Genomic DNA, 26,666 nt, shown 5'->3' on the forward strand with positions numbered 1-26,666 from the left:
GTGGGGGTTGGAGGAGGTGGTGTACACCGTTACAGATGAAGGCTCTTTCCTTTTACTGTGATAGAGGTTGTGTTTATTAGGTGTGTGTTACTGTCTCAAGGCAAATACAGTGGATTTCACATTTTCTGAATTTGCTTACATAATGGCTAAACAGTTGTGTGTCCTTACCTGTTACACAACACATTTTATTTCTGTGTCAGAAGGTGATGAAGGAAATCGGACCAATTCTTCGACCAGTCCGTTGGTTGGATGTGTACGTGTCTGCTATGATGTGCTGACAGCCAGTGGAGCTGTCGATGCTTTTGCTAGACAAGGCTACAGTTATAAAACTGTTATCAGAGAAAAGCATATTGATTTATGATTTTTCAGACCAATACCATCACTGATATTTGGTGATTTAAAAAGCTGATATCCAGCTTCCAATCATTTTTCTTTCTTTCCGACACACAAAACATAAACAGATTTCCCTGATATGTATAGTGATTTATGAGTCGTTACCCTGAAATGGAGTAAATGAATAACTTTATTATTACTAGTTACAATTGTTACAAGTAGTCACTGCGCCTTTACGTTCTGCCTGGTTATTCTCAGATAAGCTGCTTGTTCTAAACGCATGTTGCTTACAGATAAGTTGCAGAGTGCCCTCTGGTGGACAAGCACAACAACGTAAACTCTCATAATATTGTTGAAGGGTGTTTCTTCTGTTTGTCAGTGCTGATACCAATATATCTGTAAAAATGGTGGTTAGTTGCCTAGAGTCACGAAATTGTCAAGATCACATGAGATGTCAAACCACAGGGAAATCACCTGGTTATAAGAGGCAGATAACCATACACACACCACATATATGTATTACTATTTATTATGGTTTAACTTGTCAAGGACAAAACCATAAAAATTCTGCATCAAGTATAGCTTTCCTACTTTTGTTAAATCTGTATTGACAGCTCAATGCCACGGTGGTTCGTGCTGTTGCCTCAGAGCAAGAAGGTTCTGGGTTCAAATCCACAATCTGGCCAAGTTTGTAATGGGCTCTCTCTGCGTACTCTGGTTTCCTCCACAGTTAAAAGTCATGCAGTTATTAGGGTAAGGGTAATTGGTGATTCTAAATTACCCAAAGGTGTTAAAGTGCCAATATTTGTTTGTCTCTATGTGATAGTCTGGTGACCTGTCCACCCTCCTACCCTATTACTTCCGCAGCCCAGATCAAGATAAGAGGATGGGTGAATTGGAAGTTGCTCTAAATCCGTTGAACATTATGAACATCGATCTATCCATTGTTATTCTTCTTCCAATTCATGGTTAAGGGGGGACTAGAGTCATAGAGTGAGAGGCAGTGTACACCCTGGGCGGGTTGCCTGTCTGTTGCAGGGCTAACACAGAGAAACGGACAACAATTCACACTCGCATTCATAGCTATGGGCAGTTTAGATTCTTTAAATTAAATTAGTCCAAGCAGTCTTTATTAAGACGGGGCGACCCCAAGTTTATCTTGAATGAATGACTTCTGGAGCGCTATTGTATTGGTTTTGTTCTTACAAGAGTAACGCTGGTGTCGGTCCAACCAGTGTGAATTTGTTTAACGAGATCTTATAACCCAACCAGTTTACTACTGAGTCTAGAGCCTTACGTAAAAACAACAACAAAAAGTGATGCAGTGTATCATGGGAATAGAGACGGTCATACAGTTTTACACGCCGACAAAATACCTACACCGGAACCAACATAATGATACTATGCATCATACAGTGATTGATATTCTTTAATTTAAGGATGAGATTAAAGAGAACCTCAAAATTCCCTGGAGAATATGGGATACTAGAAGACTGAAAGTAAACTGGATTTCTTTGCATCTCTTGCAGTTTATTTACCAGTTAAATATTCCATAGTAGGCCGTTTGATTGCCCCAAAGAAAGCTCTCCAACTTCTCAATTTGCATATTGCCTCATGCTCACTGGTGCCCAAAGTACAAGTACATCAGCGTAAGGGAATGAGATTTATTACTGGAACCTTAGAATAAATAACAGCTAACAGAAATGCTGCTGACCCAATGACAAAATAGGGCTGCGTGGGGAATATGCAGTGCAGTGTTTGTTTCAGTTTCCCGCAGATGCTTAGCAACAGGTGCATTTCAGGTCATCTATATTTCATTTGAGCAGCCATTGCAGAATGATGAATGCAAGTTAGAGTGCGCACGTGTTTGTGGTGCGCGTGTGCCGTCAGCGATGGCCAACAAGCTTGGTTTCCCTTTCGAACGGAGTTGCTGCCCTACTTCTTCTACTCATTAAACCCAACTACATGGCTGCATGTATACTAGCTCCAGCAAACAGACACGTAAGCTTGCTTTTGTAACTGTATACACTTTTTGCTTTAGCTGGCTTCAGCGAGGAGCCTGCCAGGAATCGCAGGAGAGGTCAGAGGGAGAGGTCATTAATCAAGACAGACAGGAGCAACACCCTTACATCTCAGGGAAGACAGTGTTGCTGGGCACTGTGGGTCCCAAAGCCCAGATCCCGCTCTAATCAGAGCGCCAATTAAGAACCGTGCTGCTCCACGCTTTAGCTGAGGCAGGCTATGGACAACCTTTGTTCCCTGGCTTTACATCACAGCGTATGACACGAGAGCCCAGGAGCATTTATGTCCAGCTTAGGTTTGGTGCAGCATGAAACAAAGTATAAGTGGTGCACTATGAGGAAGTGGCTTATGTTGTGCTTGCATCACCATAATGTATGAGAAAAAATAGTAGAGATACACAAACCAATGCACAAGCTACCATTATAATTCACACTGTAAGGCTGGGACAGTTTTTTATTTGGCTAATAGTACTTACATAGAACAAGAAAAGACAGTAATCAGATTGCAGAGGCAAAAACCAAAAAGTACCATCACCAACATTAGAAAGCATCTCTCAAGGATCATCACATGCTTCAGTACCACTCACCAAATTGCAGGGACTCTATTCATACTTGTTTCTTCTTCTTTTTTTTTAACCTCCTCCAGATAGCACTAATGATCAATTCCAGCCCTCAGCATATTTATTCATGAGTGTATTACACCTGGTTCCTCTTTGTTGCCGATGCATTTCCTCAAGTATTATGTGAGGCCTTGGCTCCCACGCTTCTGGCTCAGATGGCATTTCTCTCTCCTCCTTCTTACTACCAGGCTTCGTCGAACCATACGCATGCGCGCATTCACGTACACACATATGGTTTCCTTCACTGGATAATCTGACTTTCGTTTCTTTATCTCCATCAGTCGGAATCAATTTATTGTGAGTGGGATGCTTTGTCTGTTTCAGTGTTCACACATATACATCTCTTGACGTGTCTATGGGCAGGGACACAACTTTAACAAAGTGTTAAACTTATTTAAAACCGTGTTTGTGTGTGTGTTAGCGTGTCATTATTGAATCTAAGCAAGTCAAGAAACGATGAAGTGTTATCAAGTATAAAGAAAACCAGTGTCTAAAGATGCTTAAACCAGTGGAACCAGTTTGGAAAGCTTTCACGTGGCTTTGGGTTTTCCTAGTTTTAACAATGTTCTCTGTGATTCAAATGCTGTTGTCATAATGATTATGGATGGATTGATATTACCATAATTGCCATCAATTATGTGCCTCTAAATGTCACAGTTACTAAATGCCCAATGCTACTTCCTAACAGAACACAAAAAAAGTAGCAAACCCTCTCACCTGCCAAGCTGAGAATCGGAAATTTTGACATTTGTGTCATAAAAACAGCTTTTATTCAGATTTGTTCTATTTCTTTTTTTTTTATAAAATGTACTGAATATTTTGTGTTTTTATGAGACCCGCCTAGTTAAATAACTAAATAAAAATATGGCAAAACAGCTCACTAATTTTGCCTACATGTGGGTATTATAAAGCACTGCTTTGTCCACAGAAACTACAAAGAGTACGCTGAATGATGATCATTTAGTTATGTGTGGGACTCGTCTGTATCTTCATCTCTGACTCTTTGTGTCCCTGTTTGCAAGGCTAAACCGAGCCGCTGTTGTTGGTCTGCTTTTTTCTTCTTGTTTTCTTGTTATTTATTTTTCTTGTTTCTGCATCTCTCTGGCTCCTTATGCTTCTGGCTCACTCTCTTTCAGTTTTTCTCTTTCACTTTCCTCCTTGCCAGACGATGCAGGGGCAAGCTCTGTTTCCTCCCACTGATATGATTGGGTGTCATTAGCCAGTTCAGTGTTTTAGGACAGCCAAACACTAGTCAAGTAAGAGAGGTTCACGGTCTTGCTCGGCTCTATTTTAGAATGCTTGGCTCCAGTCTCTGGCCTTGTTTGATTCGAACTGAACCATCCTACTTATATCAGCTAGCGAGTTCAGCTTGAAGTATTGAAGAATAGCTTGTAGCTTGTATATATGTATATACATTGATCTATGTATCCATCCATCCATCTCCTTGACTCTTCCTCTTGATGTCCTGCAGCCATCTCTTTCCTCAGCCGCGCGGTCGCTGAAGAATATGAAGTTTTAGCTGTGGCTGTCTCGCTGGGGAAATATATGTTGACTGTCTATTGCATTACAGTTTCTAAGCCTCACATCAGGAGGTGATCAGATTCCCTGAAGTTGCAGGAACAAGGGAAATGGAGAAAGGAATGACAGAAAGTGTGCCGCTGTATCTCCCAGTGTGCACGCATGCATGCCTATATATTTGTGGGTGAACATTAAGATATTACTTTTCACTAAATCACAATTGAACAGGCTTTTTTTGTTTGTTTGTGTGAGGCAGGGTATGGTTTTATACCACACGTACAGTGGGAAACCTCAGGAAACATTCTACACCATAGGTGTGCAGTCAAATCACCAAAACACGCATCAATGTGAAATGCTTTTAAAAGAGAAATTCATGCACTATTTTAACAAACACCAGCATGATGCGAGTGGTGACAATGACAGTGTGGCAACATTGCAGAAATAGCTGTTTTCCTTCACAGACTATGTTATTTAAATTTCACACAACGCCTCAAAAGAAAGAAAAATAAATAAGGCAGCAGATTTTGTGGGGAAAACTTGGCATTGAGATATAAAAAACAGTATATTTAGACATCAACCGGGATCATTCAAGCTAACGCCAAAGAATTTAAATCCACTTTTCTTCTTTTATCAAGCTTTTGCACAGAATGCTGAATGTTATAAACCAAATTTTGCACCAGCCCATGGCTTCATCCTGCATTCTAGCAAACGAGCCACACAGCAGTATAATGGTCCCAGGAGTGTTTCCTTGGCACAAACCTGGCCTTCAATACAAATCAGGGGTCATGCTAAAGCAACAGTGTATCTAAGTTTTGTTGCAGACAAGGTGCACCATTTCATGGTCAATGCTGTACTAGCAGCATAATAATGCAGCATGTAACAAAGCACTCATCTTTAAATGCATCCATGGGCAGGGACATGGCTATGACTTCAGCTAATAACAGTCTCTATTGTCCCTAAACCTTCACGCAGTAAGCATTTGAAGCTTCGTTCTGTACTCTTTGTTAGCCCCGTGATGCTGTCACATTAGCATCTTAACTTAATCCTTGAAACAAACAATTTTTATCTATCATGTTCTAGTTTGTGTTAGCTGCTTCGCTGTATACATAGTACATTTTTAGCAAACATTAGCTAATTGCAAATATATCAGCATTTAAAAAGTCTGATAAATGAAAATATAAAAAGGAAAGAAAAGGAAGGAACGCACTTCACTTTCAGGTTTCTGTTCAGTAATTGTCCACCAGAGGGCACTCTGCGACTTCCGTGTTAGCAACACGAGTAATCCAGAATTCTTATAACAGCAAAATTTGTTTATTTTTAAACTGCATTGTCCTATTATTCTAGTAAGAATTCATAAATAACAACACATAACAAATGTTATTTAAGTCTTGTGCCTGAATTTTAAAAAAAGGGCCATCAGATAAACAGATATCAGTATCGGTCTTAAAAATCCTATGGTCGGCTGTATCCTTTGAAATTTCGTGCTTGTATTGCGGCCTCCTTGACTTTTTTCACATCTTCTCTCGTAATATGATATATATCCCTATCAATCCCAAATGAGGTCCACAGCTGTTTAGTTTACTAAATCAAGGTAAGCACTTTATCCAGTGGCCTATAGCAGCAAGGACCAGGGGTACTGCCAGTGCCCAGAGCACTGCATTGACGCTGAGTAGCCGCTTAACAGGCTTATAGAGGAGCAGGGGAGCGAGTCAATCAGCTGCTATTGAGTGACTCTGTAATGGCCAGCCTGACCATCACACTCCCGAGAGAGCCAGTTTTGTTTTCCATTAAGACTGTCATTACGCAGGGAGGTACGACACAGCCTTCACGTGAAGCTGTGTTGTTATAAACAAAAAAAACTTGAATTTGTGGTTGTAGGAAAGATAACAATGTGCTCATATTTACCTTATTAAACATAATACAGTCAAACCATAGTTGCTTTAGTGTTCATTACATAAGGAATAAAGGATAAAGTAAAAATGGACTCAAGATATCTACCATGTGACTCCTCCTAGAAACGTGCATTTACATATTATCTTGACATTAAATAGATATCAGTTTCTAATTTAACTGTTTTTCTTTGTACAAGATAGAATATCATTTGCTTAAGGTCACAGAGTGTCCCATGCCAGCTAAAAAGGAGCTTGATGGTACGGCTGTCAGCTAGCCACTGGCCTGAGAGGGAGCACCATTACTTTTAATCAAGCACCACTCTAATTGAGAGGCCTCCCATCTTCATAAAGATAATTACTGGAAATGTCAGACTCTATGTGTGCTGCCCCCTCCCATAGATCTAACCCACAGTGATAAACCGCAAGGCTGGACATGTATCTTTATAAGAGGGCAGTGCCAAGACGTCTAGCTGACTGGAACAATTATTCAACATTAGCTACAAATGACCTCAGTAACACAATTAAATGCCACTACGTTACTATATATCATCCCCTTTATATCTCTATAGAAGAAGTTGGGATATACTATTTAAATCCGAGTCGTATATTCATAATAACATTCATGGATATCTTTGCTTGATATAATCTGTATGCAAAGGAAGTGCATGGAGGCTGGCCAGGCTTTTATGTGGTGAAACCTAGAGGGTAGTCTGGGTGGAATGTCTTTAGATATTAGAGGCATTAAAATTAATTACAATATACTGTATGCTGTTCATAGAAATGGCTGGACAGCCGTGATAGTTCAGTCATTAACTTGTTTTAGATAGCAGGCAAAAAACTATATTAAAAAAAGGATCAAGACCTTTTCTGAATACAGAAGTATGATAAGGTATAAGCTTTTGAGTCCAATATTTAATGGGGTTATCAGTTAATCACTGATATATCTGCATTTATAATAGCTGATAAATTAAAAAATGTATAAAGAAGAGGCAAAAGAAACACCATTCAGCTCTCTCAGTGATGACGTCGCATGTTTTTCAACCAGCTGTTAGCACCGGCTGTTCTGAGTAGAGTTGGGCAGAGTGTTAGCAAATAAGCCACGACTTTTTGTGACAATAAAACAAGATTATTATTGAACTAGTTTTTCTACGTTATGCTGGGGAAATCTGTTTATGTGTCATGTGTCTGAAAGAAAATTGTGATTATTTTTTCTGATTTTTTATAGTGACCTGAATAGATATCCAGTTGGTTAACCCTTTAAAGCCGGTCAGAGTGGGCACGCTCCGTTTTACTTAACTATTTCTAAATCCCGGTAGCTCTGCAACCACGTAAGCTAGCGCAATAATTTTTTTTGCATATGAAACCGGAGCAGTTGTACTTACATCTTATGCCATCAGCTTGTCCTAGATCACGGTTTCCTTCCAACTGCATAAAAAGCACTTACAGCAACAAAAACACAATATTCTAGAAACGCGCTTTGCCGATCCAGTCAGCTGTTTGTAACACTTCCTACGTCCATCAGCGCGAACTATCGCATGTCCGCCATGTCCTGGCCGAAACCGGAAGTGACGTCATTTTGCGGAAATGTAGTTTTTTTTACCATCGGAGCCTTATGAGCCTATACTGGTGTTTTTAAAAGTTATGTTTGACTTTATGACTTTCTGTGTCGTTTCTGGGATGCTTAGGACTCATATTGCACTGCTGGAAATAGTTTATTTTGATGCATATGCTGTTTTTTTGGAAATTTGCATTATAATATTTATTTTCGTTTTTCCTGCATGTATATAAAAATTGGTGTATTTCAAAAATAAAACTATGAGGACACTTAAAATAAATTTCCTGTGGTGGGAAAATATTTTGTGCAACTTTTTTGTATTTACAGTTTTGAGGGATAAGCCTCTTAAATTTCTCTAACTAGAAATATATGTTAAAAAAACAAAAACGATTTTAAATTTTTTTGTAGTTTATTGCAATTTTTTGCAATTTATGTAATTACTATGCACTTAATGCAGACATATTATTAAAATTTGGGCTATAATGGTTGTATTGATGTATAGCAACTTGAAATGCTCCCAAAAACGGCACTATAGCATGTAAAAATAAAATATAAGCTCTGGCGGACTTGGTTCTATGGTAGGTCTTAAAGGTTTAAACTCTCAAATAATATGTTAGATTTAAAAATTAAAAAACTGTAAAGAAGTGCAGAAATCGAATTCCCTCTCAGAATACTTGAATTACAATCTGCTGAAAGACTTCCATTCAGTATTTTATGGATTTGTTTTCCTCAATGGCGGCAAAAGTGTGTATCCTATCCGAGCTTTAAGCAAGAGTAGTAATAAAGAGTTGGAGAGCATGTAGAATTTAAGTGTAAACAACCTTGTCCCCAGATTCCAAAGTCTCATCAGCGCTTTGATGTAATATCCCTATCTCCTGAACTTTGAATGATCACTCTCTCGGGGCTTTAACAGAGAGCCATGAATGGATGAGGTGGTAGAGTCTGACTGACAGCCAACATTAAGTAGCTGCTCCCCCAACAAACCACAACCGAACCCATCTAAAAGCTGGCAATGATTAAATCATGAGTATATATCAGGACGAAGGCAGATTTTGTGGCTTCAAGACATAAATGCTCGTTTTTGCAGGGAGCGTTGTACAGCAGCACTTGCAACAGAGTTTTTTCTTCTCTCATGTTTGTTTCCACTGACGTCCACTGCAGTGCATTGACAGTGACATGATTTTTAGTTAGTTAAATACTTGCCATTTCCCCGCGTATTAACAATCATGCAACATATCACACATATGGTGACAAACACAAGTGAATTGTTATGGATATATCATATTCCCCAGTACAAGCGTTAATTTGGGCCGACCCACGCACAGGATATCAAGAAATCAATATTGCTTTCCCGTGTCTGTGGCTGCGCTAGGTGGGCCTAATTGAAATGTATGAGGGAGCTTGCTAAATGATCTGTGCAGGCAAGGGAGCCAGAGTGATTGCAAACATATGGAACGGTTCCTTAGACAAGAGAAACATTTGCACAATGCTGTGAGAGAAACAGACACGGGAGCAAAACAGCGAGAGTAAGAGAAAGAGCGGGGGGAAAAAAGAAAAGAAAGAGCGACAGAGCAGAGGAAAAGGGAGGTCGTGTCATTGCTATGTGACGTTTCTTGGTGTTAATGCAACCGGGCGCAGATGAAAATGCGTTCTGAGGATTTAACGGCGTTTTTCGTTAGACGTCCGTGTTGCTTGGGGATATACGTAAAAGCCTGGGAAATATGTGGGGGTTGGCACATTATCAACCCATTAAAAACAAATTAAGGCACAAACATGGAACTTAACATCTGTTGTTGTCGCATGTCTGCTAAAACACTAAGCTTTGACCTATGTGAATCTTTCGGGAATGGCTTGTTGGGATTTTGAGGGAGAAATTGTGTATGTTGCAGGTTTCTGTTGATGGTTTCCTCCTTTCCTCTGTCCTCCCACCTTGCTCCCTCACTCTTCCATACATCCATCTCTCTTCCCATGTCTCTCTCTTTCTCTCTCTCTCTCTAATAAGCTATTGACATTCTGCTTAGTAATGACTGCAAGAATAATGGGTCTTGCATCGTCCAGAATGAGCAATGAGTAGAAGTGGCATTTTCTGAACTCCACAACAGGTAGACATCCAGGCTCACTCACTTCCAATTGGTCAGTTTAACTGGCTATCTCTTCGAGGTCAAAGTCTTTTGCATGCGATATGGCACAAAGCTCACAACATGATAGTTGTGATAGTCTGGATTAGCAATGTCTCTGATGAAACTTTAACATTTCTATTAAAATATCAATATTTGATATAATCTATCATCATTTGTAAGAGACGACAGCTCTCTACAGCTACATTTTTTTCAAGTTTACTCACTAACATAAATATGTTATTCCAAGCCACTTTTTTGCCCTTCGCACATGCTAGGAAGTGTAGCGTTTACACATTTCCTAACTAGCAGTGAAACATTATTTTACTACAGCCAACTGGTGATAATGCGTCTTGACAAACATTGCTTGAGGCTACAAACAAGGTTTGAGATACATGCCCACAGCTTAAGTGAGGTTCATGAGCAAATGCCAAGTGTACTGATATACACCTTGAACATTTCTTTACAAATGGGAATATCTGTGGATGTAGAACTGCACACAGTCAATGCAAACTGTGTAGCTTTTATTCTCCCCATTGATTATGAACGCCATGAAGGACTCTGTCTAGTAAATAATTACCATTGCCATTAAGTAATGAAAAGAAAAAGAAAACAACTTCTCAGCATAACAAATGTTAAGGTCAACTTTCAAATTGCTTTTTTTTGGCATGTGAACATCTTTGAGCTGAGAAGATGCCTTGGCACAAGCATATGACAAAAGAGCATCTATTATTCATTTAGTCAATGTATTGACATTGACAGCTCAGGTAAAACATCCGTGTAGGGTCAGGACAAAAAAGCTGCAAGAAATGGAATCTAGGAACAACACAGTTAGGGATAAAAATAAGGTTTCAAAATGAAAAATCTTACTGAGGCTGACAAGTAGAAATCCTGCTGTTTGGAGAAAATGCAGGTTGTCATTTATGTTTTAATGCAAATGCAAGGCGTTCAGGGTTGTCATGATGCTAGAATTTCACTCGTATCTAAAAACTACCTTTTTAGATACAAGGAAAAAAAGGACATTTTTTTAAAGAGGTAGCTGTACGTTGCCACTGTTTCTTTCTAGTTCCTCGTAGAATTTTCTCTGCTTTAATGTAGAACAGCAGAAAGTAATAGTTTATTTATTTGAATTCTAATTCTGTTATCCTGTTGAATTAAGACTTTCTAGTAATGATAAAGCTCACACGATAACGTTATCGGTTGATTATTAGCTTTAGCCAGTAGCTGCTAACTTAATGATAACTTAAAAGACAGCTAATGTGGCTATCGGATAATTGCTTACAGTTAAATAGCTAACGTTAATGTGTGCACCAGTCAGGTTATCATTTATTATAACTGTTTAATACCTCAAAGTTGCAAACAGGTGCTTTACTGACCTTTCAAAATTCCTCATAAAGGGTTCTTTTAGAGTTGAGAACGTTAGCTAGCTAAAACGCTAGTGAAGCGCTAGAAGAGCTGTGTGAAGATGCTTGTTAACTGGACGAGACCAAGACAATGCTGTTGGTGTTGATGCTGTTGCAAATAGGTTTCTAATTGGATAATCACTTTTAGTATCAGTTAGCATCCAGTTTTGATTTATTTTTTGCTTCTTTTTTGACAGCCCTGGTGGGAGTGTAAATGGATAGCGTCCTATGAGCAGGAAATTGTAAAGTTTTATATAAAGTACTGTATGTGTCACAGAAATAGAAAAATGCAGACATGATAGTTCCCCCTGCTATTTTGGGGATTTCTCCTGTAGATGTTTCCCATATTCACAAGTATTTTTGAGAAGAGCATGATACAGTGGAGTGTATACTGATGTGGTAATCCATTTGTTTAAATACATCTGACATGTTCATTAAGCTGCTAAGCCACACACTCCCACATTTTTCGCTTTTCTGTCTCAATCCTCCTACTAAAAGCTGCTTTTTCTTCCTGCATTGAGACGGTAATTACCATGCAGTCAACTAAGAGGATGGCAAGCAGAAACACAGCAGCGCTTGTCTGTGGCTGCCTGCCAGCCAAGCTACTTACACTGTGGAGCACACAGTGCCCGGGCACTACGGGCTAGAGTCAGGCTTCATATAACTCTGGCTTCCTGGGCTAATAAAGATCATATCTCTGGCTGTGATTTAGAGTGAACATGATATAGCATGTTGACAGTCTTTGACAGAAGATATGTTTGTAGGCGGCTAAGTTGTAGGTCACTGAAACGCAAAAATACAGCAGAGCAGAAAAACAGAAAATAATGCCTCAGGATGATCCATGCAGGCAGGCTAAGTGAAATGATGAAACAATTACTCTTACACAGAGCTCTGATCATGATGTACCAACACTTCTAACACTGACAAGTCACAAAATCAGACAGGCCTTGTACCAGACTGTGACATTTTCATGAATTCTGAAAAGAAAATGAAAGGTTCACCACCATCTTTCCACTCCAGGAGCATTCGAGACTCTCTGCCTGTTTGCCCGCCTGCTTTTCAGGCATGTCGCTGCCAACTTGGCATATTACCCAGGCGCTACACTGGTGTCGGCAGTGAGCCATCTCCGCCAGCTCCATGATTGCCATGATCTGGGTCGGCAAGAGTATTACATGGCCACCTGGAAAGAGTCGAACACCTGGACGCAGCTTAGTGCCCAGCTCAGCTATAATACCGGTCTTTTTTTCTGCCAGTAAATGCAAACCTCTCTTTTCTCTCTACTCTCTTTCACATGGTGGGCACAAGTGATTAAGCATTGTGTAGATCTACTGCTGGTATACAGTAGGTAATATTTTACAAAATCAAAGTGCTTTCACTTTTAACGGGGTTTATTGGCCTGCTGAATAAATGGCAGCTAGCAAATGGTGCAATCTACCGCAGACTTTCTGCAGAAATTACAGCACGTTTACTTAAAAAGAAATGTATTTTTTGTGGCACTATGGGTTGTTGCCTTGTGTGCTTTGTGCTGGGTCAAGTATGTATTACCTTGAGAATGTATGCAGCGGTTACAGTTTTGAGCAATATCTCCTTGTGTTCGGCACATCCAGAATAAATTAAAGCATTTTCTGTAGCTGCTGAATTTATTGTAGCTGCGTTTAAGCCTAGAAGGAGTTTAAAAAATGTCTTCTTTGTTCACCATTAAGTCTTCTTTCATTTCTCCTTGTATTATAAATCAACAAGCTTTTTTTTAAAATTCAGCACTCAAAGTGCTGAGAGAACCACTTGCGTCCTTGCCAGTGAATGCTTCGTGACGGCACTGTCAGCCCACATTGTGCCAAAACAATCCTCTTGACCTCTGTCACTAAATTTCATTGTCTGTGATGAAATTCTGAATTTATATTTTCGTAGAGGCTTAACCTGTGTTTTCTTATCTTGACGCTTAACTCAGACTGGGAGGATCAATTTGCCGCATCGTTCAAATAAATCTTTCCTTTGTCCACTAAGATAACTCACTAATAAGTGACCCCTAGCTTGGCCCTACTCTTTCTGTGTTTGCTATCTGGTTAAGGAGCAAACAAAGACAACTTGTTTCGGGTTACGCATAAGTAATCAGATATAATCATACTGTTATCGTCATGTATGCCCCCCTTACTATCAATTCTAGAAGATAAAACTCAAATTGTAGGATACGAGTCCACGGATTTATACTGCCCCAAGACAGGTCTTGTCCTTTGTTGGAGCACACTCTATTTATATCACATAATTCACTTAAAAAAAAAAAAAGGGGGGGGGGGTGCTATTCGCCTTCTCGGGACAACCGGTATTCATTAAAAATGGTTCCCCTTTGGTAAGTTCAAGAGTCACAAACAGCAGGATATAAAATCATGCCTAAGACAGCCTGAAGAGGTAAAACGTCTGACTTTTTTGTGATCTTGACAATGGATGTCACTGGAGGCCATCAAATCCAGACAGCTCTCACAAACGCATCCCAGCTGGTCCTTCCAAATCATCTGCAGCATTGTGGCTGTTGGAGGGGGGAGAAAAAAAAGAAAGAAACGGACAGAGATTCGAACACTGATTCAACACAGATGCTGAGGACTGATAGGGACAGTTGCAGGTGAGTGACAGTGCATTCAGTACAATGCGAACGATGTGGAAAGGTCGTGGCAGTAAAGGGCGTCGATAAACAAAACAACACCGCTGCCCTGCAAACGAGGCAGCAGAATCTGACTCATAGCTCAGAATTTGTGCTAATTACTAGACCTGTGGGTGGTTCTTAGTGGGAAATGTCCACTGCTTATGTGTGCTCATATAAGCAATCAATGGCTTTAATTAGACTATTAGGTGGGATTGGGTCCCAGCAGACTACTTCCTAGTCTTAAGCAGTCTTATTGTTTATCTTGCTGATTGCTGAAAGTGCAGCATGCTGGGAGGTTGGAGTATTGTGACTATTGATGTTGTTTGGTTAGATCTTACACATGAGAGAAGAGGGTTTGCCTGACTCGATGTCTGGTTAGTAATGGCTACTGCAAACATATGTTGCTGCTTTTTCTCTCCGTCGCCTAGTTAGACCTAAAGTCTGTTCATGTTAAAAGGGAGTTCTGTCACCTTGCTGTTGCCAATTGCTTGCTCAAAGGGAATCAGTGGATTGGGTTTAAGGTTTTGTAAGGTCATGACCTCATAATAATAAAGTGCATTGACTGGACTAATGTTGTGATTTGGCGTTTTATTCATCATTGGAGGGGTAGTGGGAGATATATTTAGGCTTTTTTGATGTAGATGAATTGTCATGACTTTGTGTTTCTCAGCTGTTCACATACGGCCAGATTTACTCTAAATACCAGTGGGTGTGGCTAATTTTACAGGTGAGGCTGCCCTAATTTCTAAACCCAGGCGCAGTCAACTTATTTCATTACAAAGTGCAAAAAAATAAGAATTGAATGTGTTATAGAATCAGTTTGTGTGGTTGATTTAAATATTCTGCTATATATTGCATACAAATTGCATACAAATGCAACAGGCTTAGTCGTAAAAAATCTCTGCATGTCCCACATCTTGCATGTAATCTTGTCACTATTTTTTATACCAAAGCCCAATTTGTGCTGGAGCAGGGCATTAATAAATCTGGCCCCAAAATTTCATATAATATCAGGCAGGTTAAGAATTTTAACTGTGGAGAACTGGAAGAATTTTTCATATACAGTTTTGAACAGATCTTCATTGTTTCTATTAGGATAATATCTCTAGATTTCATAAATGTCTTACTAAAAGTTTAATGGCTAAATATAATATTCAATACAAATATTCATGTATCTCTAGGAATGAATTCCAGTAACTCAAGTGGCTCAGTATCTGCCCACACTCTCAATAGACTGTTTAGGGCTAACCATTAAATGTGAAATAGTAGCAAATTAGTAACATCTTTGCTAGAATGGTGGCATCCTTATATATATATAATATATATATATATATATATATATAATTATATATATATATATATATATATCTCAGTGCTTATTTCAAAAATCCACTGTGCCAAATTATATTTTCACAGCGTAGACTCCCTTTTGCTTTCATTGAAGATAACAATATGATACCAGAATTCAGTGGGTAAAGCAATATCTCCCTATGCATAAATTCATATTTCTCTAGTGTTATGTTTTGAAGGGGTGAACCTTTAGTCTCTGTTTTCTTACTCTGCACAATTCTGTCTTTACGTTCTCCTGAATTTTGTTCCATTATCCCCGCCAATTTCTTTTCGAGGTGCAGTGTAAGCCGAATGTGGCCTTTTCCTTCGACTGCTACGGCAGACTTGTAGATCCAATAACACTGAGTTTACTGAGCAAACATGCTGAAAAAACACTGTGGCGCTTCCCCATCTTCATATTCAATATTCCACATCACGCAGATTCACTGACCCCTCAGAACTGAAACGCTGTGAAATAGGAAACCCTAATGCTGGTATTATTTTCAGTAGCCTTTTATCTTGAAGAGTTGGATTTTTATATAAGCAAGCAGGGTGACACTAAGAGGGATTTTCAGTGCTAGTTTTTATTCAGGAAGGAGAAATAAAAATGAGGTATACAAAGAGGAAGAGAAACACCTGCTAAACAGGCTAGGTAATAAGGAGGGTGGGGTGGGGTTCATAAGGAGGCTATTACAGAAAGTGACAAAAAGGGCTTGAGGTGAAAGAGCCAATGAGGAAGAGAGAGGCAGGAGTGTCATAGCTGAAAAGTGTGTGGATGATAAAAATAACTTCATGCATGTTTAAGCAGAAAGGAAACACGAGTTAAAAGTTCATAGAATGAAGGACCCAGTGCCCAACCAGAGCAATGACACCTAGTGCAAAAGCTGTTCATGGTCCTCAGAAGATACATCCAACTGATTTAATCCTCTCACACCAAGTGTATCATATGTGATGAACTAGATTTGTTTGATTTTTTGAGACTTATAAATAATCAGTGTGATTTTTCCCCCCTCTCCATAAAGCCTAAATAAGTTGCAAGATAATTTTTTAAAGCAATAACTTGCAAAAAAAAACAAACCAAAACAGTGCTGACTGTAGCAAATATGATACTAATTAAATCTCATATATGCAAATAATATTAAATTAACTAAATTCACAAGGTTCAATAAACACTCCATTTTCAACACGTAAATATTCGGGCAATCATTTCATGGTCCAGGTTTTAAAGAATTGACTGATTTTGGTTTTGTGATTTGATGTAAAAACGCTGGCATATATTACAGATGAACTGCAATAATTAAAGGTTTTCATCTGTCAGGTGAATTTTTTAATACTTTGAAATGCCCTTAGGTTTTTTCCTTAGATATTTCCATCAGCTTCGAGTGTTTAGCACTGATGTGCAAGCACTAATGAAGTAGTTTTAGTTGAAAAATAAAGCAAGAAGACTTTACCAATGATTGATATCTCCTCAAATAATGAACAGTAGCTGATTACTTACTGACAGCCGCTTACTGAGTCCTGAAAGTGGTCATTAGTTGCATCAAAGTAAAAGTTTGGAATCAGACACCTGGTTATACAGTTGAGTTGTATAGTGTGTAAAAGATAAATATATTGTGCTCTGTGCTTATACTCGTCTGTCCTTCACTATCTCTCATTGTCATACACACACGCACGCAGACTCCTCTCGTCTCACCGGGGAAAATATCCACTGTCAGTGCGAAAAATGGAGTGGAACAGATGGCATCAGAATGATTGAAACCACCTACAATGGTTCCCACAACTTCCCTGTCTCTCTCTCTCTCCCTCACTCGTCGACCGCTTTCTCCCTCTCTACCTGCCCGCTCCCGCGTTCTCGCCCAGCTACACCCAAGCCTTTTCAATGCCAGCCTCACAGCTCTTGCCAAAGAGGCTCAGGCTCAGTGGAAGCCCCACGGCACCACACAAAGTCAGCCAAGAGGAGAAAGAGAGGCGGGAGAACGGGAGAGAAGAAGAAGCGTGGAGGGGAGGAGGACGCAGGGGTTCGGCTGTTTTATTTCTCCACCTGTTTGACATTTTTCCCCCCCCTGTGTTATTTTCAGCCCCTCTATTTTTGGATCGCTGCACTGCTTGCAACAACTTGAAATCACGAAACAGCCGAAACGTTCGCTCTCACGCACGTGATCTTTTGCTCCTTAAGCAGCTGAAATAAGTTTCAGTAACAAGAGAGTCCCTCTTCCCCCCTGCCCCCACTTTTCCACTTTTCCTTTTTCTCACCCCGGCCGCCAGCCCCTCCCTCCGGCCCCACCTCACCTCATCACACCTCCCCAACAGCAGGCTGGTTTGCTGAGCGCCAGTCATGTAAATGAGATAGTTAGCAGATCAAAAGGCATGGAGAGGAATTTTTAATAGCAGAAGAGGTGTTGATTAGTGTCAGGGAAGGGGAGACGAGGCAAAGTGCAGGCAGCCTCTATTACACCCCAATGCTTCGAGGCATATGCTAAAGTGAGCGAGCGTCGACGCATCTGTGTACACTGATGCGAGGGGGGGAGACAAAGCAAAGGAAATGTCTATGCGTGCTTATTTTCGCATGCATTTCCAGCATACCTGCAGACATTTGCCAGTGATGACGCTGCACGTGTGTGTGTGTCTTGGCATCAAAGTGTGTGTGTGTGCCTTCCCTCCGGGAGATGATTGTTAATGCATAATACATAGCTCCATATTTCCGACTATAACAGCAATAATGTTGGTGCGCTGAGTTTATGAAGAGGGGATCAGGTGTAGGAGAAAGTGATTACAGGGCATAAACACCGCTACTCATATTGCTTCATCGTGAGTAAGTAACTGGCACCAGAGAGTGCGCCAGAGACCGTGCTGATCAAACGCTTGACAAGAGCCTGACTTTTGGTAGTTATAGAGAAGTGACACGGATTAACGAGGAAGCGTCGGACAAGGAGGCCTAAACGCTCCAAATGTGCATTAAATCCCGACATATTAATGAGGATGATCTGGCTTGGCTATGCTTATTTGTATATATTCAGTTGGCATCAGCAGCTGAGGTTTATCGCTGTAATCGGTCAGTAATACACTGCATGTAATTGTGGAGTTAATTATACTTTAGCTTGACACTTAGCAATTAGTGTAGCATTTTTAATTAGCCCTCTAAGGGATTGTTTTAAAAAAAAATTATTTTATAAGCATCACGCTTACATAACATTTTGCCATTTGCCAGAGAAATGTGTGACTGCTGCCAGCAGTCTTTATCTCTGAATCTAAATTTGAATGGAACCTTTAGATAAGGCCTAGGAATAAATAAACAGCAGTTCAAAGCTGGCATATCACTGGCCTTCAATCTGTGTCCAGGGGCTCGCCCGCCTGCTTTTGCCCGTGTCAGAATTTTCATCTTCCCGTGCTCCCCAGCTGCACGACACCCTACCTCTCGCTCGCGCAGATGGCAGAGGGGTCGAAGCACTTTAATGAATTTTCAAAGGAGCTACGTCGGCAATATTAAAAGAAGCTCCCAAACTTAAACACGTCTGACACCCGAGGCACGACTACATGCAAACCGCCCTGACGTGCGAATGGATGCCGGCCCCCAAATATACAACGCGCAGACATTAATATTACTCGTCGTTGCGAGCCAATAACATCCACAAACACAAAGAGAGGAAAATACCACATCCTCCGCGCTGTGGCGGACGTTCTTAATTAACTCCATTAGAATGACAGGCACCCGCTGGAGGGTCAAAGGTCACTTTTAATGATGAGCTTACATATGGCAGCCACCATGTTGCCTTGCAAGAGAAACGAGCAACGCTTCTGCTGATCCATCTGTCCCGTGGTAATGACTGCACCTGGCCTCACACGGGCCAACGCACACAGGTAAACGGCGCTCGCAGAAGTAGCTCAGCTCGCCGAGAGAAACACAATTAAAAAGCAATAAGCCCGCTCACATCTTGCAGCCACATTGTTTACTCATTATGTCTAATTATCTGTTTGAGTCAGAGATTTAAGGAACTCCTTCGTACAAGCTCCTCAGATTGTCGGCGTGAGCGTTTAGCGTGCAATGGGGCCATAAATGACTGTGATCTTTAGACCTGAAGAATTTCAATTGGAAATGCAGTCAATTGTGAGGCGTGTCCTCGTGACCTGCGGTAATGGTGAAGTGTCAAACATCATTAAAGTCTCTCTCTTTGAGCTTCTCCAGCTCACACCATAGCCTAAAGTAACAGCAGCTCCAGACCCAGGTTTTTTTTAGCTGGCCTTGATCGTGCCGGTCGACATACGAGTGCCTGTAGGGTTTCCCCCCTCCCGTCTTCACAAGTGGCTGATATGAAGGGCCGAGCCGGCGCCGCACTGCTAGAGGCATCAAGGCTATTGCCGCTCCCTCGTTTTATTTCTTCCTTTCTACCCTGTCCTTCCCTCTACTTCTCCCCAGGCAAGAGAGTCTTTATCCCACCTCTACGTAGCTGAACCCAGGGTCAGAACTCAGCATAGAGCCCACGGGTCTATGATCTCCCAACTTCTGATCACTCATCAAGGTCTGCCAGGCTGAATTCCAGAAAAAAGACGCATTTGAAAAAGTCCCTTAAATCCCCTCAGTGTTTTGTTTTTTTCCTTTTTTCCCTTTCTTTCTTTTTTTTTAAACACAAGAGGGTGGGCAAAGCCCCCAGGAAGATACATCAGACATGTGGCTTCATTTGAGTTAGCTCTGTTATGTCATTCATTTTTTTCTATTGTGCTTTTCTAGCATAGCAGGTAAAAACTGGGAATAAACATGAGTGATCTCTCTCTTCTCTCTTTTTACAATGTTTTTGCAGTCTGTTGAAACTCTGTGACAAATGTGTCGAAAGTATAATTGTTTCAGGAAAAAAGAGGCATCTATTAGTAATTAGTCTACCTGTGATTGCTTAGTTTGACTCCCGCCTGACCCGGGGAGGCGAGGGGGGGTGGATGAGAGGATAGTAATAAAGATTTGGGATTGAGATATACCGAGCACGGCACTTCAAAAAGAAGACAGCTGGAACAGAAACAGAACATCTGCTGCTGTGCTAACATAAGCATACCTCATTCCCGTACTGTTATGCCTGAGCAGCCTTTAAACCGGACAGCCCCCCAGTCTGACAACTGCCTGATGAAGTTTGGAGTTTCTATAACTGCGCTCATCAAGCTGTCACTCACAAAGTACTTATTCACACCTCAACTCGGAAAGGGATTAAAAACAACTGAGCAATATTTTATTTTATTTTATTTTTTTAGTTGGAGAACAGCCTCGGCTCTGGAGCCGATCTGGCTTTTCGTCTGACTTGTGTAAACTTCTAGATACTTCCGCAGTCTGTGTGAGCCCAGGCCATCTGTAGCCTCTGTGGTGGCTTCTCTAATTGTTTGTTGCGACACACACGCACAAAAAAAAAAGAAGTAATGTTTATTTCAGCTCAGATGGAAGAGTGTGAGCGCTCTCTCTCTGCATCGCTGATAACGAGGCAGCAGCGTTCCCGTCTCCTGCCGTATCTTCTTCGCACCTTTTTTCCCTTTTTCTCTCTGCGTCGGAGCCTTTTTGCAGCTAGCTGGAGCATGGCCAACCAGAGCCATTTTGTCCCATTATGTGGTACTGTAAAAAAACAGCTGCTCTCATTCCACACTGGTGAATAGGTTAAATGGTGACACAAGAAGCAGGGCCTTTTTTGTCATGGTCTAAATTGACCGACAACAGGCGCTTGAGGTTTCACTGTTCCTTCTCGGCTGCCTTCCAGCTCCATTGCTTTTGATTTCCAATTAGTGGGCACTCACTCCTGTAGCCGATTTGAGGAGAGCGAGCTTTCCCTCGCTCTCTCTTGCTGTTACTCTCGCTTTCTGTGTGCATGTGTGTATTGCCTTGTGCCCCTGAGAAAAAGTGGAGCTGTTTATTTGAGGGGGGGGGGGATGTCTGACTCGCTGATTAACTGCAATTAATCTGAAAAGGTGCCCTGTGGAACTAGACAACAGAGGAACAGGGGATAGGGCGGTGGGTAGTTTGATTTCCTGGTCAGTATCGGTCTCATTAGTAACATACTGTTTTAACAATAACGCCTTTTCTATGTACAAGGCACCCAATACCATTATACTGTACATAAGCTGCAAGAATACTGCAGCATGTTATTTGAGTATTTGAAACAGGAAACATAGATAATTACAGAGGAAATAATATTTACAATAAGAGGTACGGTAATAGATATATCAAATCAAACTGTTGCTTTTCCTCCACCTTACTTGACCCGAGAGACAAATTTTCCCATTCACCTTTATTCGCCCGTCTATGAGAGACTGAAAATTGGCAATAAAGGTTCGCACAGAATTTCTAGTGGCTGCTAGAGGATAATTTAGCCACAAGTTATTTAGCAATTTGATCAGACCTTTACAGATTTACTGCGGCGGTTGGTGTTAAGAGATAGAAGTCTTAATCTTTAAGGGTTTTAAGGCTTGATCTGCAGCGGGCAAATCTTTTCTAGATAGTCATTTGGCTGATAATGTTTGATTTATCATTGTTGGAATTAGTACTGCGAGAGATCCACGAATCAGATTGAAACCACATCACTGTAATATTGAGCTAATGTATTTAAGTAGATGTGGTGGGGGTTTTTGTTGGAAAAAAAAAAAGAAAAAGAAGAAAAATAAAAAAACAAAAACAGCAGTGTTGTCTGTGATGTGGTGCACTAAGAGACGAATGACAAAATTCAACACTGGCAGCGTGAAACAGGGGAAACTGATGTCCTTGTCCAGGAGCTGCCAAATCTCAGAGGACGCACCATACTGTACCCCACACCAAAAATCCCACCAAGGGCAGATGATGCCTCTTTAAGTTTAATCCAAATTCTTGTATAAAGGGTAATCTTTGGCACCATAGTTTCTCTGCACAACAATTCATTATGAAATGAGACTGTGTTCACAGTGCAACTACTTTAACTCTCCCAAATACCACTTTTTGAGCTTCGGAGACTTGAGTCAACAGCAGATATTTGAAGCTTCACCTAACGCAGGGGTGTAGTGACTTTGATAACCACAATGTTGTCTGAAAATTGTCTAAGTTGACTCCAAGCTAGAGCTGACTAGGTTTAGATCTTCTGAAAAACAAGACATATTCACACTAGAGTAAAAACAGGATGGCAACCTTCTTGTGACTAGAAAAAATGGGTTATTGCCCAGAGATAGCACTGAATTTTTTTCCTATTTGGCGACTGATTGCAATTAGCTGTGGCAGACACTTTTGATTGCAAGGCCTTTGCACAGATCGCCTGGTGAAAGGCAGTCTGTCTCCAAACACTCCAACATAGACTGACTGCAGTCCCTCTGAGGCAGTTTAGTGATTCAGTCTTAGTCAGTGTGCACTGATGAGCCCACATTGTCTGCAAGGCCTCTCTTTGAATTTCTGTTTAATGTGAATTTCAATGACATAGCTGTGTGCTCATTTATCACAGTAAATTGATATATTATCACAAACAGATTGCATGCAATTACCAATTTAACCCCATTCAATTGCAAACTGATTGCAGACTTTCTTTTTCTTATTGTAGTTTTATTGCCTTCTTGACGCAACAAGCTCACTTTGAAAATGGCATCGGGCCGCGATGGGTTGCAGGATTAGTCCCTGATCTCGAAGTAACTATTTCAAAGATAACAAGATGACAATGTTTCACGATAATTTTGTTCTCATACCAACTGTTTTCCCGGGTGTGACCGTAGGATGAAAGACTATGGAAAGTTGCTAAATCTGGCAAGAAAGTTGTGAAGTTTGCAACAGCAAAGTGAGCTAAAGCTGCTGTGATTATCGCTGCTTTGAGTAAGAAGTTTCTCTGGTGAAATGAGATGGTAAATATTTCTCTTTTGTGCATTTACCCACTAAAACAGTTTGACGTATGAAGGGAACAAAAGTGTGGGGATTACTGTTATGACGTGCACCCGAGTTGAGATGGTAAAAGATGATCACCCAAATTTTAAAACTCAAAACCAAAGACCTAAATAACAAACAGCCAGTTATTAAGATACAGCTCAAGCAAACACTCCACACACCGAATGAACTCTCACAGAATCGAAATCAGCTTTATTGGCCAGCTACAAGGAGCTGCACTCTTTTTGCTCTCTGTGTGCTTAAAAAAGATGTGCAGACAACAAAAACGCGTGTGGCATATGTGCAGATTTGCATGTGCAATGGTACAAAGTGCAAAAATACCGGAATAAATATGGAGTCTATAACTGGCAACTACTGTATTTATACACCTATAGACTTGAGACAATGAAAGCTTAAATGTCAACAGGACTCTTCGTGAAATGCACTAACTTTCTCCTAATTCTTGAAGCTATTTTGGTACAAGTGATGTCATAGTGAGCTGCCACCACAACCACAAAGAAACAAAACAGAGAAAAAGAAACCAAAAGAAAAGAAGGCTGAATTTAAAAGAAAACATAAAAGAGTTCACGGTGAGGCTGCCAGTTGCTCATCAAAGCAAAGCTATTTCTTCTTTATTGCAATGGCTAGTCAAGGCTTAACTTAAAAGGAGCCCAGGCCTTCACTAAATACCCACGTTGGTGCTGTGACATGCTCACTATGCCACATCTCAGAGGCTTTTTGTAATTCCTCCAGTACTGACCACTCCAAACATACCCAAATCCCTCTTGTCAACAGAGAAAAGACAACACGGGGAACAGACTTCTCAGCTTCTTTCTTTTTATTTGACTTGTCAAAAGTTTCCATATCGTGTTTTGGGTTCTACACAGCATAACTAAGACCTTGGAAGCAGCTTATCTGCTTAAAACAGGAGGGTGAGAGAGGGTGAAAAAAGTGTCTTAGTCTTCCATCTATTTCCTGGTTCACAGAGTGGGTTTATTGAAGCCACCAGAGCTTCAGTTTCTCCCTCTAGATTCTCCCTCCACCATACCCACTAGTCTAATCCACTTAGGCCCACGCTACCTCCACTAGTTTTGATTGGCTGGGCATCCTAAATTTCCACCACAGGACTCAGAAGAAAAAAAATCAATAATCTTCACTGCACTGCAAAAAGTCTCTCTGTTAAAAACAGGGATGTGGAATAGCTGAGAGCGTAGGACTTGTCCTTCCTGACAAAGTACAGTCATCTAACTGTACGCGCTTCATTGTTCTCAAGCATTTGCACTTCATTGCAAAATGCACCGCATGTAAACATTTGCCACAACAACTGTATCTTTTACATTTTCATTGTTGCCTATTACTGGCATGGCTCGGTCTCTCACTTTCTCCCAAAACTGATGCTAATGCCGTTGAAACCCCAGGTGCTTCTCCACGGCACTTCAAGTCCAACATCAGTCCCTGCTACCCCCCCTTCCCCAGGGTCCAATTTTCCTGGCATGAAGCTTCAAGGTCCTCAGCTGAGCTCTCTGTTTAGCAACAACAGTAGCAGCGAGCACGGATGTGTGTCAGGCGGAATGTAATGAGCGTCCCAGAGATTGAACCCCAATCTTCCTCCGCCTTTTGCCTGAAAATAGATTTGTTCTCACGCACAAAACAGATATTGCAATCACATTCACTTGTTGTTGATCCTCGTGGGGATTTGCTGCATCCCTACCAAAAATGTAAATGAATGCAGGGAGTTTTGGGGGCTGAGGGGGCGGGGATAGAAATCATCGGTGATAAATCATATTACCCGCAAATTCTGCTTAGCAACAAAACAAGACTGCACTGTAAGCAACAGCAACTCCGAATTAGTCCTGAGTCTACTAGTTCCCTCACACTATTCCCTGTTATTGTCAGCTCACTCCATTTCCGTGCTTTATTGCACATTTACAAGAAAGCAAAACTGTGCTTTAGAAGAGTACATTTGTACAGGGACCACTTCCGATGTTAAAAAAAAAAAAAAAAAAGCACGGTGTAATGGAAATCCAGTACATATTTCTCAGCATGGTGGAATATTAGTACAGGAAAGCAGAGGGGAGGGTTGGGGACCAGGCCTATCTCAATACCCCTTTCTGTAACTCATGGGAATGTCAGGTAGCAGTGACTAGTGAAGATGTGGCTAAATGGTGGCCTTTTTTTGGCGTGCTGCCTGGGGTCTTTGTGGCGTGCACAAGACTTGCAAGACTGCCATTTTATTACGCCTTCGGAACCTTGGATGTCCGCTGTCGGACTAACAAGCTCGGGGAAGTGTAGTAAAAGGTCCAGGACATAGGGTGAGAGATATCTGAGGGCTACTTAATTACCTCAGAGACATATGGAGAGAGAGCGAGGAACACTCTGGCTGTGGGTTTGTGTGAGCACATTTGTTTGTTCTGTGGTTGTGTTACACTAGTGGGGGAACGAAAGAAGAAGGGAAAAAAAAGGCGATGACTCGCAGGTAATGGATTGGGTTTCTGCTTACATAATTTCTGCCTCCACCTTTAAAATTTTGAAACACTGACAAATATTAATGCAAGTTGTGCAAACTCGGGATCCTCGGGGGAGACTATCTCAGACGTTTCATGTCCCTCGATTAATAAATGATGTCCCCCTCTCTTGACACAGCCTATTCTTAACCCCCTGACTCTGTACAATGCTGGGAGACGATCATTTTTCAGGGTAGCCGGAGACAGCCTCAGCCTGCGTTGAAGTTTAGCTTGCTGTACATTGTAATTTGCTGACGTTTCTTCTTCTTTTTTCTCGCTTTCTCTCCTCCTCACCCCCCTCCCCCACTTTTCCCAAATGATTTGCTTACAGATGTGACCAACCATTCCGCACTAGGTAAGACTTGTTTCCTTTTTCATAGCACTATTCCCAAGAGTGAGAGCGCTGTTTGAATTGTCACGTGTCTATGGAAGTGATGCAAATGCATGAATATAGAAAAAGGGTTAGGTGACGGGTGGGGTGGGGCTTGGGAAGAGCCAATGCAACACCGAGATGCTGATGTTTGCCCAGTAAGGTACGCAATGCCCTGCAATCCCCACCCATCCCATTTTCCCATATGTGTGCATGAGAATACACAATGGTGGCTTTCTCTGGCAAGTGGATTGTGTGCTCTGTGCCTTCAATTTGAGTTTTATTCAAATGAGAATCAAATGTCCCAGATTGTTCAAAGAATACGCCAGCAGTGTTGATTTAAACAAGCATTGAACGGATGGTGTTTGTTTCCACTCTGTGGTGAGTGTGTGGAAATCTCACATGTGCTAAGCTGTGAACCCCTTTGCTGTTTCGGCAAGTCCACGTGTCAACATGAAACCGCTGGTAGCGTGGATAGTGGCCATGTAGTGAGAGAAACCTGGATTTCTTGTTCCCGGAATTAACT

The 26,666-nt window shown here is 41.1% G+C and overlaps 1 long non-coding RNA gene across 1 annotated transcript in view; it reads left to right on the forward strand.

Moving 5' to 3' along the window:
* Positions 1-26,666, forward strand: part of LOC102311087 — a 185,086-nt gene that overhangs the window by 84,854 nt on the left and 73,566 nt on the right. The window contains exon 4 of the long non-coding RNA XR_316315.2: positions 26,102-26,125. This is a non-coding gene — a long non-coding RNA (uncharacterized LOC102311087). The remainder of the gene's footprint in view (positions 1-26,101; positions 26,126-26,666) is intronic.

The sequence above is a fragment of the Haplochromis burtoni genome, unplaced genomic scaffold (genome assembly GCF_018398535.1).
Source record: "Haplochromis burtoni strain Fernald_Lab_line unplaced genomic scaffold, NCSU_Asbu1 Contig_136, whole genome shotgun sequence".
NCBI lineage: Eukaryota > Metazoa > Chordata > Actinopteri > Cichliformes > Cichlidae > Haplochromis > Haplochromis burtoni.